Consider the following 13,604-nt stretch of genomic DNA (forward strand, 5'->3'; position numbering starts at 1 on the left):
AAACAAAGTCATAGCAGTGTCTGAACATTGGTTCATAACATAATACATGATTACCGATTTATTTTTTTAAAACTGTTATTTAGGACAAGTTCTTCTGCAGTTTGCTAACAATAATGACACACGCTCCGAAAAGGAATGTGTTGAGATTCATCATCAGAGTAGCAAACTTATAGAAAAAGAAAGAAGTGAAAAAAATCTATCTAAATTGTATTGGCTTGATTTGCTATACAATGACCTTTTTAACAGTCGGATTTTCAACAGTCGTTCGGGAATTCCTGCCTAAATGTCATACAGATACAATAAATCCCAACTCATTGACTCGCTTGAGCCCTTTAAAGAACTGGCAACCTGTTCAAGGTGTGGGAAAATGCTCTTCTCCACGATTCTGGACTGGGATAAGCAAATACCAAAAACAGGTAGATTGATAAAAATGTATTTAACTTATATTCAACTGCAGCTCAAATGTTTTCTTTTTCCATTACATAACTTTGCCTAAAAATTCAAGACAGGTGTTTATTTGGGAAAAGCTCGAAATACAACAAATGCAATATTGACCATCCATATTATAAAAATGTCCAGTGGAGATGCCCTCAGAAATTGGCTGGGGACAGTAATCAGCCAATTTTTAGCTTGGCTGGCCCTGACCAGTGACTAGCCTGTTGAAAACCAAAAATTCGCTCTTCTTTCAGCCAGTAAACACACTATGCCTAAGTTCCAACAGGCTGTGCTAGCAACAAAACTTTTAAATGTGGAAGTTGTGACTGAAGGAAGACAACGCCTTCAGGAACAAGGAAGATACTGAAGGAGTAATGAGGGAAGAAGGAAACTCAAAGTTCTTTTGATATCAGTAAGATGTTTTAAATTATGTTATTTAAAAGAAAAGTGTATTTTCCTGAGAGATACTAGAATTTTTGCTGTTCACATACAAGCGTCCACCCCACCAAGGGCGGTAAGACTTTTAGTAAATAACAGGAAGGCTGAATGGTGCATAGCAAGTTGCTGTGACTTAACATATTTTTTTACATTAACCCTCTGTTATGTTATAGAGTGTGCTTGATATAGGGCCAGCCCTTTTTCTCCTTTTTTATTACTTTATGAATGCAAGCCACACTAACTCCTAATACAAGTTGCTAAAGACATTAAAATATATATACATATTAGTGTCTTACTGCAACTCCTCTGCCACAGCTGGAGTTTGATCTTGTCTCTGCTCCTAACAACAAGTAGCACCTGCTCATGGCAGGACAGCTTAAAATATATATTTTGGGTGCTTTAATTACAGCCTTTTGAAAGAATTTAGAATCAGCTAAAACTTGTATCTTGAAGTCATAGTTTAACAAAACCAGTGATCAGAAAGTGGCCACAGAACGCTTGTTGGTACATTTGGTGTCTAATCTTTTGTAAGAATGTGTGGCTCCCACTTTGGAATGCATTTAGTGATTTTTAGAGCACAGCTCTTGGTTTCTTTTTATTTTAAGTAAACAAATAAATTAAGTGTATTATCTTTGGACAGCTTCCTTTTTTCAGTTAAAAGCTTTACATTACAGTACCATTACACATTTGTGCCATTAGCAAATAAACATGCAATTAATTTCCCAAACCCTTAGATCTGTTGAACTTAGAGTGGTAATGAACTACAGTATTTTTAACAGCGAGTCATGTCAGGCAGAATAAATTGCTCTGTTATTTGCAATCAGTAAACTAAGTTACCAATATACAGTGCTTTAAATGTTTTTGACCCCTCAAAATGTTCTTGTTAGTTTTGTTTTAGATGATCAAACAAATTTTTATTGGAAACAAAGATAACCAGAGTACAGAATTCAGTTTTAAACCGATGATTTTATTTTTTGGGGGAAAAAAGTCATCAAACCAACCTCGCCCCATGGTAAAAAGTAATTACCCCCTTGTTAAATCATCAATTAATTGTGATTAAATGCATTTTGACCAACTGAGTTCAGTTTTACTCATTACACACTGCCCTGATTCCTGGTAGACCTGGAGAATCAAACAGAACCTGACGATAAAGAAGGCTAAAAGAACTCTAAAAACGACACATCATGTCCTGATCTAAAGACGTTCAAGAACAGATGAGGAACTAAGTTACTGACATCCATCTGTATGGAAAAGGTTACAAAGGCTTTGGGGACTTGAGTGAAACACAGTGAGTCATTGTCCACAAATAAAGGAACTGTAGTGAGCACTCCCAGGAGTGGCTGACCAACCACAATTACTTCAAGAGCTCAGAATAAAGTCTAAAGCACATTCAGGATGTGGCTGCATCACTTTAGGACCTGGATGACTTGCCACAATTGATGGAAGCATGAATTGTGCACTTTTGCAAAAATCCTGAAGGAAAATCTCCTACCATCATTTTCAGACCTTAAGCTCAAGCTCCCTTAGTTTGAGCATCCAAAGCAAAGCAAGAGGTCCACCTCCATATGGCTCAAAAGGAAGAAAGGTTGCGGAGTAGCCAAGACAAGTCCAGGATGTACAATTGAGATGCTGTCATGGCCTAAAACAAGCTGTTTGTGCTGAAAACCCATCAAGGATGCTGAATTAAAGCAATTATAGAAAGAATATGGTCAAAACTACTCCACAGCAATGTAAGACTGAACAAAAACAGTTCTTGCCACCAATCATTTCAAGAGGGGTACAAGCAGTTACAGGTCCTTCTCAAAATATTAGCATATTGTGATAAAGTTCATTATTTTCCATAATGTCATGATGAAAATTTAACATTCATATATTTTAGATTCATTGCACACTAACTGAAATATTTCTTGTCTTTTATTGTCTTAATACGGATGATTTTGGCATATAGCTCATGAAAACCCAAAATTCCTATCTCACAAAATTAGCATATCATTAAAAGGGTCTCTAAACGAGCTATGAACCTAATCATCTGAATCAACAAGTTAACTCTAAACACCTGCAAAAGATTCCTGAGGCCTTTAAAACTCCCAGCCTGGTTCATCACTCAAAGCCCCAATCATGGGTAAGACTGCTGACCTGACTGCTGTCCAGAAGGCCACTATTGACACCCTCAAGCAAGAGGGTAAGACACAGAAAGAAATTTCTGAACGAATAGGCTGTTCCCAGAGTGCTGTATTAAGGCACCTCAGTGGGAAGTCTGTGGGAAGGAAAAAGTGTGGCAGAAAACGCTGCACAACGAGAAGAGGTGACCGGACCCTGAGGAAGATTGTGGAGAAGGGCCGATTCCAGACCTTGGGGGACCTGCGGAAGCAGTGGACTGAGTCTGGAGTAGAAACATCCAGAGCCACCGTGCACAGGCGTGTGCAGGAAATGGGCTACAGGTGCCGCATTCCCCAGGTCAAGCCACTTTTGAACCAGAAACAGCAGCAGAAGCGCCTGACCTGGGCTACAGAGAAGCAGCACTGGACAGTTGCTCAGTGGTCCAAAGTACTTTTTTCGGATGAAAGCAAATTCTGCATGTCATTCAGAAATCAAGGTGCCAGAGTCTGGAGGAAGACTGGGGAGAAGGAAATGCCAAAATGCCAGAAGTCCAGTGTCAAGTACCCACAGTCAGTGATGGTCTGGGGTGCTGTGTCAGCTGCTGGTGTTGGTCCACTGTGTTTTATCAAGGGCAGGGTCAATGCAGCTAGCTATCAGGAGATTTTGGAGCACTTCATGCTTCCATCTGCTGAAAAGCTTTATGGAGATGAAGATTTCATTTTTTAGCACGACCTGGCACCTGCTCACAGTGCCAAAACCACTGGTAAATGGTTTACTGACCATGGTATCACTGTGCTCAATTGGCCTGCCAACTCTCCTGACCTGAACCCCATAGAGAATCTGTGGGATATTGTGAAGAGAATGTTGAGAGACTCAAGACCCAACACTCTGGATGAGCTAAAGGCCGCTATCGAAGCATCCTGGGCCTCCATAAGACCTCAGCAGTGCCACAGGCTGATTGCCTCCATGCCACGCCGCATTGAAGCCGTCATTTCTGCAAAAGGATTCCCGACCAAGTATTGAGTGCATAACTGTACATGATTATTTGAAGGTTGAGGTTTTTTTAATTCAAAACACTTTTCTTTTATTGGTCGGATGAAATATGCTAATTTTGTGAGATAGGAATTTTGGGTTTTCATGAGTTGTATGCCAAAATCATCCGTATTAAGACAATAAAAGACCTGAAATATTTCAATTAGTGTGCGATGAATCTAAAATATATGAATGTTAAATTTTCATCATGACATTATGGAAAATAATGAACTTTATCACAATATGCTAATATTTTGAGAAGGACCTGTATTAGGTTTAGAGGGCAATCACTTTTCCCACATAGGGCGAGCTTGGTTCAGATAGGGTTTTCCCTTAATAAATTAATTAATCAACAGGGTATGTGTTTATTTTAGTAGTATGTTTCTACTGTGGTTTGGCTTACCATCAATAAATCTCACAGCAGCAACATTTAAATATCTATAAAGAATATAACGCAAAACAGTGTTGATTGCAGCCTCCAAATCCTTGTCTAAATCCTCCTTCCTCTGAGCGTTTTAAACCTGAATGTCTGAATGAAAGCTCAGATGATGCTGTTACCATTTTAGATGGGATTTATGAATATATCTGTGTTTGGCTTCAGGCTGCAAGCATTCATAACAGACCTGAAACAACAATAGATGAACTATGTCATACAGCATAAAATGGTAATAATGCAACGATGGTGTAATATTGTGATTCCATGAAAATAATGTTGTTTTTGGGATGATTATTGTTTTCTGAAAACATAGAAAAATATGCCCAGAAGGCACTTCTGTAATAAAACAGAAATATATTATGTGACAACACAAGCAGCCATTACTTTTACTTTAGCATTTCTACCCATTATTTTAATACTTTTATTTAAATATGATTTTGATGTTTCACAGTCGTTTATATGGAGAGCAAACAGTTAAATCTTTATACCTCTGCTGATATCAGTCAACATAAACCTGTTTATCTTTGGCATTAGCTCTACACTGTTTGTTAATCTGACACAAGGATCTCAGAAAAGGCCAGGATCCTCTCTAGGCCTCAAGCACTCTTAAACCTCTTACACAGCACAAGCAAATGTAAAGTCGGCAAGTGGCCTTTGCAAATCAGAGGGCATAGCATTGTTCTGTTGATTCCACAAACCACAAGAGCGAGCAGATAGAGAGCCTCCTTGTTTATGGATGCAACTTGCGCATAAACAAAAGACTGGAACAAAACGCAATTGATAATTTCATTACAAGTCCCTGTGATTAGTGTGGTTATTTCAATGACAGATACAGGGGATATACAGTAATCAGCAGTCAGCATGGAGATGTTGTTGATCTGAATAAAACAAGAAACAATCACTTCTCATGAAGTGAAATTATTTGCATGTCATTGATTTAAATCAAGAATGTTTTACCTTTGATTATTCAAGTGGTCTGACATTTGTAGATAGCATTATATGGAATGATTATTTGTAAACGCTGTGTTTTGTGAAGAAATGCTTTAACAATGTGTGAAATGTCAAGGATTGTAAGCATTATGAGAAGTTTGTTTATAAGTTTAGTTTCCTTTAAAGTTTTTTGAGAAATAAAACATTTAATTTGTCTATTTTCATTCGATGGGGAGAAAAATTCCATATCAAGAAAACTTATTTTTGACAAAATTTGCCACCGCACCTTCACGTTTTAAGGTTGATAAGAGTTTCTTGACATTTCAAGAAACAATTAATAATTCATGTATTTCTGTTTCCATGGGTAATAAATATAATGTGACTCAAAGGCCTGTTTCTTCTAGCCTCTGCACATAGAACTGAACAAGGACACATTATCTTGCCACCAGGCAGTTTGGTAAGAAGCAAAATGGTAAGGAAGGCACAATTAGGCTTTGTAATTAATTAGTACCACATAATCACAATTTTAACAAACCACAATATTTAGAACAGTAACAGGTTTCATTTCTCAAATAAATTTTGGTTGACACCTAAATCAGTATGTCAGATGTTAACTTAAAACAGTCACATCAAATATATAGTTATTTATATTTCCACTAAACCTGTATCAGGACTATTGTAGCTAATGTTAGCTCTGGTGTCTGTGCAACATATTGTGCATTGGTGTTTACATGCCGCATTTCTATTCCAATCGGCCCTTTATTCCAAATACCTATGTTAAGTAAACATGCCTAGTGTTTCTGGTGTGCCACAAGTGAGGGAACTGAGAAAGGTATAATTAAAGGAGTTCTATTTCATCCCTACTGACCGCCAGAGGCGGTGCTTCAAGCACTGAATGATCATTCTTGCGCATGCGCAGGTCGAGAAATGAATAACAACATGGTCACATGTGACCTACCGGTGGCTCACGTGAGTCTATATAGTCACATGATACTGGGAGTCCAGTCCCTTCTTTCTTCTCGCGTGCAGGTTGATGAATGCAGGTGTTGACTTGTGTTTGTTTGTTCCTCTTATTGCTTTCTGCTGGGAGCCTCGTGTTCGTTGTGATCGGAGCTGCGGATGATTCTGCCCTCCAGAGGCTGCGCAAGCTGCCTTTTCTTCCTGGGTTTCTGGTAAGTTTGTTCGGCTCGCCGGTAGCGTTTTCTGCTCGTGCTGAGTCCGCTTAGTTTCAGCAGTAGTTTACTGCTCACTTTTGTTTATTCCTGTTTGTCCGACCAGCTAGTGGCGTTTTCTGCTCGTGCTGAGTCCGTCATTCAATTATACGTTGCTATTTCTGATTATCTGACTCGCAGGTAGCGTATTGCTCGTGCTGAGTATATTTTCTGCGGCAGTGATTTGCTGCTCGCTTTGATTTGACTTGCCAGTGGCGTTTTCTGCTTGTGCTGAGTCCTACGGCTTGTTGCTGTAACAGGGTCTTGACGGCGTTTTTTCTGCCTGTTCGACACCATCTGTCCACTGGGACATGGACAATCTATGTTGTGCGTCCTGTTCAGCTCCCCTACAGCCGGAGGACGGCCATGACATGTGCCCTCCCTGCCTTGGTGTTGACCATCTCAGGGAGGCGCTTTCAGATCACGCCTGCTATAATTGCAGCGTTCTGCCCCGAGCGGTGCGGTTGGCCCGGCTGTCCTCGGTGGAGCAGCTTGTTGACTGGACGGTCTCTGTCCAGCAGGATCCGTTGCGGCTTGGACAGGGTGTGGCCTCCACGAAACGGTCTGCTGAGAATGTGCCCTTGGAGTCTGGAAGGAGAGCCAAGTGGCGAGGCCCCCCGGGACTGTCCTCTAGAGTGGACCAACTTTCTACGGAGCTGGCCCAGATGAAGGCCCTCCTTCAGTCTCTCCGGGGGGATGGTGACCGCAATGAGCCTTCCCCTCCTGAACAGGCCAGGTCCTCACATTGCGACAATGATGTTATATCAGTTGCGGCCTTGGGCACCCTCTTTCGTGAGGCCTTTCCGGAATTGGGCTCCCGGACCTCAGGTCCGGTGCCTCCCTGGGAGGTGCGGGGGAACCGGTGTCTGCAGCTATTAAAACTGCTCTGGGCCATTTGCAGCTGGACGTTCCCCTGGCCCAGCCTGCTCCATCTAGCGCCTTCTTTAGGCGCTGTGATGCCGAGGCTGCCTTTGTTGTTCCTCCCTCAGCAGAATACCTCCAGGAGCTGCATGCTTGCTGGACTGACACAAGGGCCTTTTCCCGCCCGACAGCGGATGGCAGGGCCCTGGCTGCCATGCACGAGCCACCCAAGTTCGGGTTGGGCTGCATGCCCCCTGTCGAGTCTGCCATTGCCTCCCTCATCGTTCCTCCCGATGAGGCGTTGAGGACTAATGCCCGTTGTCCACGACCGCAATACCGTGTCACGGACAATTTACTGTGTAGGGCCTACGACTCAGGTGCCCGGATGGGCCGCATAGGGAACTCACTCTTCCATCTGATGTTGGGCCTCTCCTCCTCGTTGGAGTTGGTTCCCTTGGACCAGTCTACTCAGGGCTTGTTGGACGCCTCTCTGCAGGCCTTCGCCCTGATGACACGTGAGCTTGGTCGCACGCTCTCTACATTGGTCCATGCTCGGCGCCAGGTGTGGCTGGCGCAATCGCCCCTGACCAAGCCTTGCAGGAGAACGCTGAGGGCTCTTCCTGTGGTTCCGGGGGAACTCTTCGGTTCCGCTGCACTGGAGGCCTTGGAGCGTACAGCCCAGGCCTCAAGAACACGGCAGCAGCTGGCGGGTCTCCATAGACCAACCCGCCGGCCAGTTACTGCCGGGGCAGCTAGGCACTCGTTCCGGGGTTCCCTCCCCCCTCCTGTCCCTTTCTTGGGGTCTGGACAGAGACCGACTAGGGCCCAAGGGGACCATGGTGGGGCCCAGGGTTTGCGCCCAGTTTGGTCTGCTCATTCCGGTCGGCGTTTCCCCAGGCCCTCTCGGGGCCAGGGGACCCGCCGGTGATGTTCTGGAGCTGGCGGTGGGGTTTTTCTCCCCGGGCCAGCTCAGTTATTGGGCTGTTCACGCCCCGGACTCGTGGGTGTTGTCCACCCTGTCCCGGGGATACCGTCTTCAGTTCCGCCGCCGGCCTTCTACCCCCAGCCGGGACAAGATGACGGTCATCTGCGACCCAATGAAGGCTCGGGCCCTGGACTGGGAGATCTGCACCTTGCTGGCCAAGGGTGCGATTGTTCCGGTGGACCCCCTGCGGGATCCCGGGGGTGTTTATTCAGTTTATTTTCTGGTTCCCAAGAAGACCGGCGGTCTTCGTCCAATTCTGGACCTCCGGGGTCTGAACACTTTTCTCAAGGTTCTACCTTTCCGTATGTTGACCACCCGGGAGGTTCTGCGGGCGATCTCCCCGGGAGACTGGTTCACGTCTATCGACCTGGAGGATGCCTATTTTCATGTCCCCATTGCTCCGGACCATTGGCGTTTTCTCCGCTTTGCCTTTCACGGGAGGCACTTCCAGTTCCGGGTTCTTCCCTTTGGTCTTTCCCTCTCTCCTCGGGTGTTCACCCGGTGTGTGGCAGCGGATCCTGCCCTATTTGGACGACTGGCTCATTTGTGCTGCAACCCGCGATCAGGCGATCCGAGACACCAGCGTGGTGCCTCTGGGGCTTCTTTCATTGCGGCCCCTGCAGATGTGGCTGAACGGGGTCGGCCTGGACCCCTCCCGCTTACTCACCGGCCCTGACGGCTTCGGGTTGTGCCTCGGTCCCTACAGTCTCTGTCCCAGTGGCAGAACGGGTCCTACATCATGGCGGGTGTCCCGCTCGGCCCCCTTCCGTGTCGGAGGGAAGTCGTCCATACGGATGCTTCCTCCAAGGGTTGGGGAGCGACCTGGCAAGACTGTGCGGCTCAGGGTGTGTGGTCCCCGCGGCAGTGCGGGGTCCATATCAATGTTCTGGAGCTGATGGCTGTGTTCCTGGCGCTCCGTGCTTTCCTTCCAGGGCTGCTAGGACGACATGTTTTGGTCCGGTCGGACAACACCACGGTTGTCTTCCATGTAAATCACCAAGGGGGGTCCAGGTCTCTGAGACTACTGTCCCTGGCCCGGCGGCTCCTGGTCTGGGCGGCGCCACGCCTTGCCAGCCTCAGGGCAGCCTATATTCCAGGTCCGCAGAATGTCTCCGCGGACTTTCTGTCTCGGCAGGTGCCACTTCCGGGGGAGTGGCGGCTTCACTCGGAGGTGGTGGATCGCATTTGGGCCACCTTCGGCAGGGCGGAGGTGGACCTGTTTTCCTCGAGAGATGCAGTTCACTGTCCCCTCTGGTTTTCCCTGATGGACAATGCCAGTCCTCTGGGCTGCGACGCACTGGCGCACGAGTGGCCCCGGACCCTTCTCTACGCCTTTCCCCCATTTTCCCTGATCCCCCAGACGCTTCTGAGGGTTCTTCAAGACAGGCACGAGCTCCTGCTGGTAGCCCCCTTTTGGCCAGGGAGACCCTGGTTTCCTCTGCTGCGCAGGCTCTGCTCCAGCTTGCCGATGCGCCTCTCCCCCAGGAGAGACCTCCTCTCCCAGATGGGAGGCCGGATTCTCCATCCCGATCCGGGCCGCCTGAAACTCTGGCTTTGGCCTCTACAGGTGCAGGCTCTGCCTTCTCCCATTATGGAGGCAGGGTTGGATAGACCATGACTGGTGCATGGGCACCGTCCACGCGGGCCGCCTATGATGCTAAATGGGCGGTCTTTGCCGGCTGGTGCTGTGGTAAGGGACAGGACCCTATTCGCTGTCCTGTTTCCCATTTGCTGTCCTTCCTCCAGGAGTTGCTGGATCTAGGGCGATCCCCTTCCACCTTGAAGGTGTATGTAGCAGCCATTTCCCGTTGGCATGTTGGGTTTGGTGGTTGCTCTGTTGGCCGACATGGGGATGTCGTGCTGTTCCTGAAGGGTGCCAGGTGCTTGTGTCCGCCCAGGCACCCTGTGGCCCCTACGTGGGATTTGTCGCTAGTGCTTGCGGCTCTTCAGTCCCCCCCTTTTGAGCCCATTACAGGGGCGGATCTCAAGTGGCTCTCCCTGAAAACCGCCTTCCTGTTGGCCATTGCTTCTGCCAAACGGGTGGGGGAATTGCATGCTCTGTCTGTGTCTGAACCATGCTGTCGGTGGAACCCGGATGGCTCCGGTGTTACACTGTGGACTAATGCTTCCTTTCTTCCAAACGTGCCTGCAGTGGCTGGCAGTGTGCTGCCACTCCGGCTTTCCCGATTTAATCCTGGTGCCCCCTCTGAGCCTCTTTGCCCTGTCCGAGCGCTTGAGGCGTATGTCCGCTCCACGGCACCCATTCGTCGGACCGACTGTCTCTTCGTTTGTTATGCTGGCTCTTGGAAAGGTCAGGCCCTTTCTAGACAGCGGTTGGCACGTTGGATTGTGGAGATGATCTCTGTGGCTTACTCCTTTCAGGATCAGCCCCTGCCGAGCGGCGTGTGCTGTCACTCCACTAGGAGCCTCTCCACCTCGTGGGCTGCCATGACCGGGGTGCCTCTGGAGGCCATTTGTGAAGCTGCTTCCTGGACGGCGCCAAGCGCCTTTGCCAGGTTTTACAGGGTGAACGTCGCCACGCCGCATCCCCTGCAGGGAATACTGGAGCAACCGCCTTCTGCGTCCCGCTGAGGTTAGTGGTGTTGCTGTGTTCCTTGGGGTCTCCGTGGTATCCCTCGGGACCCTGTTGGTATGCGTCATCCAGTGCCTGAAGCACCGCCTCTGGCGGTCAGTAGGGATGAAATAGAACGAAAGTTACGTATGTAACTACGGTTCTATGAATCCCGGATAACCACCAGAGCGCTCGGTCCCTCGGTCTCCGCGTGCTTGCGAGAAGATTGTCAGGACTGGACTCCCGGTGTCATGTGACTATATACAGGTCCTTCTCAAAAAATTAGCATATTGTGATAAAGTTCATTATTTTCTATAATGTAATGATGAAAATTTAATATTCATATATTTTAGATTCATTGCTCCAAAATCTCCTGATAGCTAGCTGCATTGACCCTGCCCTTGATAAAACACAGTGGACCAACACCAGCAGCTGACACGGCACCCCAGACCATCACTGACTGTGGGTACTTGACACTGGACTTCTGGCATTTTTCTCCCCATTCTTCCTCCAGACTCTGGCACCTTGATTTCTGAATGACATGCAGAATTTGCTTTCATCCGAAAAAAGTACTGAGCAACAGTCCAGTGCTGCTTCTCTGTAGCCTAGGTCTGGGGAATGCGGCACCTGTAGCCCATTTCCTGCACACGCCTGTGCACGGTGGCTCTGGATGTTTCTACTCCAGACTCAGTCCACTGCTTCCGCAGGTCCCCCAAGGTCTGGAATCGGCCCTTCTCCACAATCTTCCTCAGGGTCCGGTCACCTCCTCTCGTTGTGCAGCGTTTTCTGCCACACTTTTTCCTTCCCACAGACTTCCCACCGAGGTGCCTTGATACAGCACTCTGGGAACAGCCTATTCGTTCAGAAATTTCTTTCTGTGTCTTACCCTCTTGCTTGAGGTTGTCAATAGTGGCCTTCTGGACAGCAGTCAGGTCGGCAGTCTTACCCATGATTGGGGTTTTGAGTGATGAACCAGGCTGGGAGTTTTAAAGGCCTCAGGAATCTTTTGCATGTGTTTAGAGTTAACTCGTTGATTCAGATGATTAGGTTCACAGCTCGTTTAGAGACCCTTTTAATGATATGCTAATTTTGTGAGACAGGAATTTTGGGTTTTCATGAGCTGTACGCCAAAATCATCCGTATTAAGACAATAAAAGACCTGAAATATTTCAGTTAGTGTGCAATGAATCTAAAATATATGAATGTTAAATTTTCATCATGACATTATGGAAAATAATGAACTTTATCACAATATGCTAATTTTTTGAGAAGGACCTGTAGACTCACGTGAGCCACCGGTAGGTCACATGTGACCATGTTGTTATTAATTTCTCGACCCGCGCATGCGCAAGAATGATCATTCAGTGCTTGACGCACCGCCTCTGGCGGTCATCCGGGATTCATAGAACCGTAGTTACATACATAACTTTCGTTATTCTTTTAACACATCTTTTCCTGTGATTGATTAATCAGAATTAACACATCAAAGACGCCCTTCTATAAAAACTATTCAAATCTCAGTGGGATTGAAACCACTGGATACTATGTAAATGTAAACATGTTGAATTTATGAATTTTATTTTGACTTTACCTGGAACCACATGTTTTGGTCAGATGAGCCTAAGAATAAGTTTTTCAGCTTTAAATGCTCCAGGTGATTTTGATGTGAAACAAAAGCTGTTTATGTGAAAAAGCACCTGTTAGTGCTGCTATGGGTTTGTGCCTGTTTGAATGCATGGCATCATGAACTCTTTGAAAATTTCCTGGCCTCTGCCAGAACAGTTAATTTCGGTCATCACTAGGTGTGTCAGCTGGATGGGTTGATGGCCCTTGGGCAGAAGACAGCTATCCCCATGTTGCCTACCAGTCTTTACATCAGTTTATGAATATGTGCATGTTTTTAATGTGGCTGGGTAAATGTGGCTATAGTGGTTGATGTGACTAGCAAAGAAATAGCTCACCGGACACAACCGGTCTCCATCCTCAGACATAAATCCTATAAAACACCTTTGAAAAGAGCTGAAGAGGAAGACTGTGCAAAGAAAAATGGTCCAATATTCCCTTCTCTCTATTTGCAACCCTATTGAAATATTATAAAGGACAAAATGCCATTGTATTGGTAACCTTTTTTTTTTTTATGAAGTATTACCAGCAAACACACAAGTAACAGTGCAAGAAGCTGTTTTGCGAAAAACATTTATTTCCTTATAGGATGTTTATTCCGAGTGGGTGAAATTAAATACTTTTAAAAATATTTTTACGTGTGTATATATTAATTGCTTAGGGGTGCCAACAGTTTTGTGTGTGCTTGTAGGACAAAAATTTCCTATATGTGAAAAATTGGAATTTTCTCAGCCTTTTTTGTCATGGTCAGACTTCTCCTCTGTTCAGCTAAACATTTAATCAAAGTATATTAGGTGAAACCCGCACCAATTACAACTATGTAATCCAATTTTACTTATCATTTAGCAGCTAATATGTAGCTTCTGTCATTAAATAATGATCTACCAAACCTTTATATTTTGCTGGGGTTTTCAATTTTATTTTTTTAATTTTAAAGAAAACATGCTTTAAGCCTTTTGTTTCCACTGCAGTAATCTCCTC

General features: G+C 46.0%; 1 protein-coding gene across 4 annotated transcripts in view; it reads left to right on the forward strand.

The window, feature by feature from the left end:
* Window positions 1-13,604, forward strand: part of lrfn1 (leucine rich repeat and fibronectin type III domain containing 1) — a 221,830-nt gene that overhangs the window by 177,212 nt on the left and 31,014 nt on the right. The window contains exon 1 of one of the 4 annotated variants that reach the window (XM_047392492.1): window positions 6,200-6,543. The exons of the other annotated variants lie outside the window; for them this stretch is intronic. The gene's annotated coding sequence lies outside the window, so the exon portion shown is untranslated. Of the gene's footprint in view, window positions 1-6,199; window positions 6,544-13,604 lie in introns of those variants that run through there. 4 annotated transcript variants of the gene reach the window in all.

The sequence above is a fragment of the Girardinichthys multiradiatus genome, chromosome 18 (genome assembly GCF_021462225.1).
Source record: "Girardinichthys multiradiatus isolate DD_20200921_A chromosome 18, DD_fGirMul_XY1, whole genome shotgun sequence".
In the NCBI taxonomy this organism is placed as follows: domain Eukaryota; kingdom Metazoa; phylum Chordata; class Actinopteri; order Cyprinodontiformes; family Goodeidae; genus Girardinichthys; species Girardinichthys multiradiatus.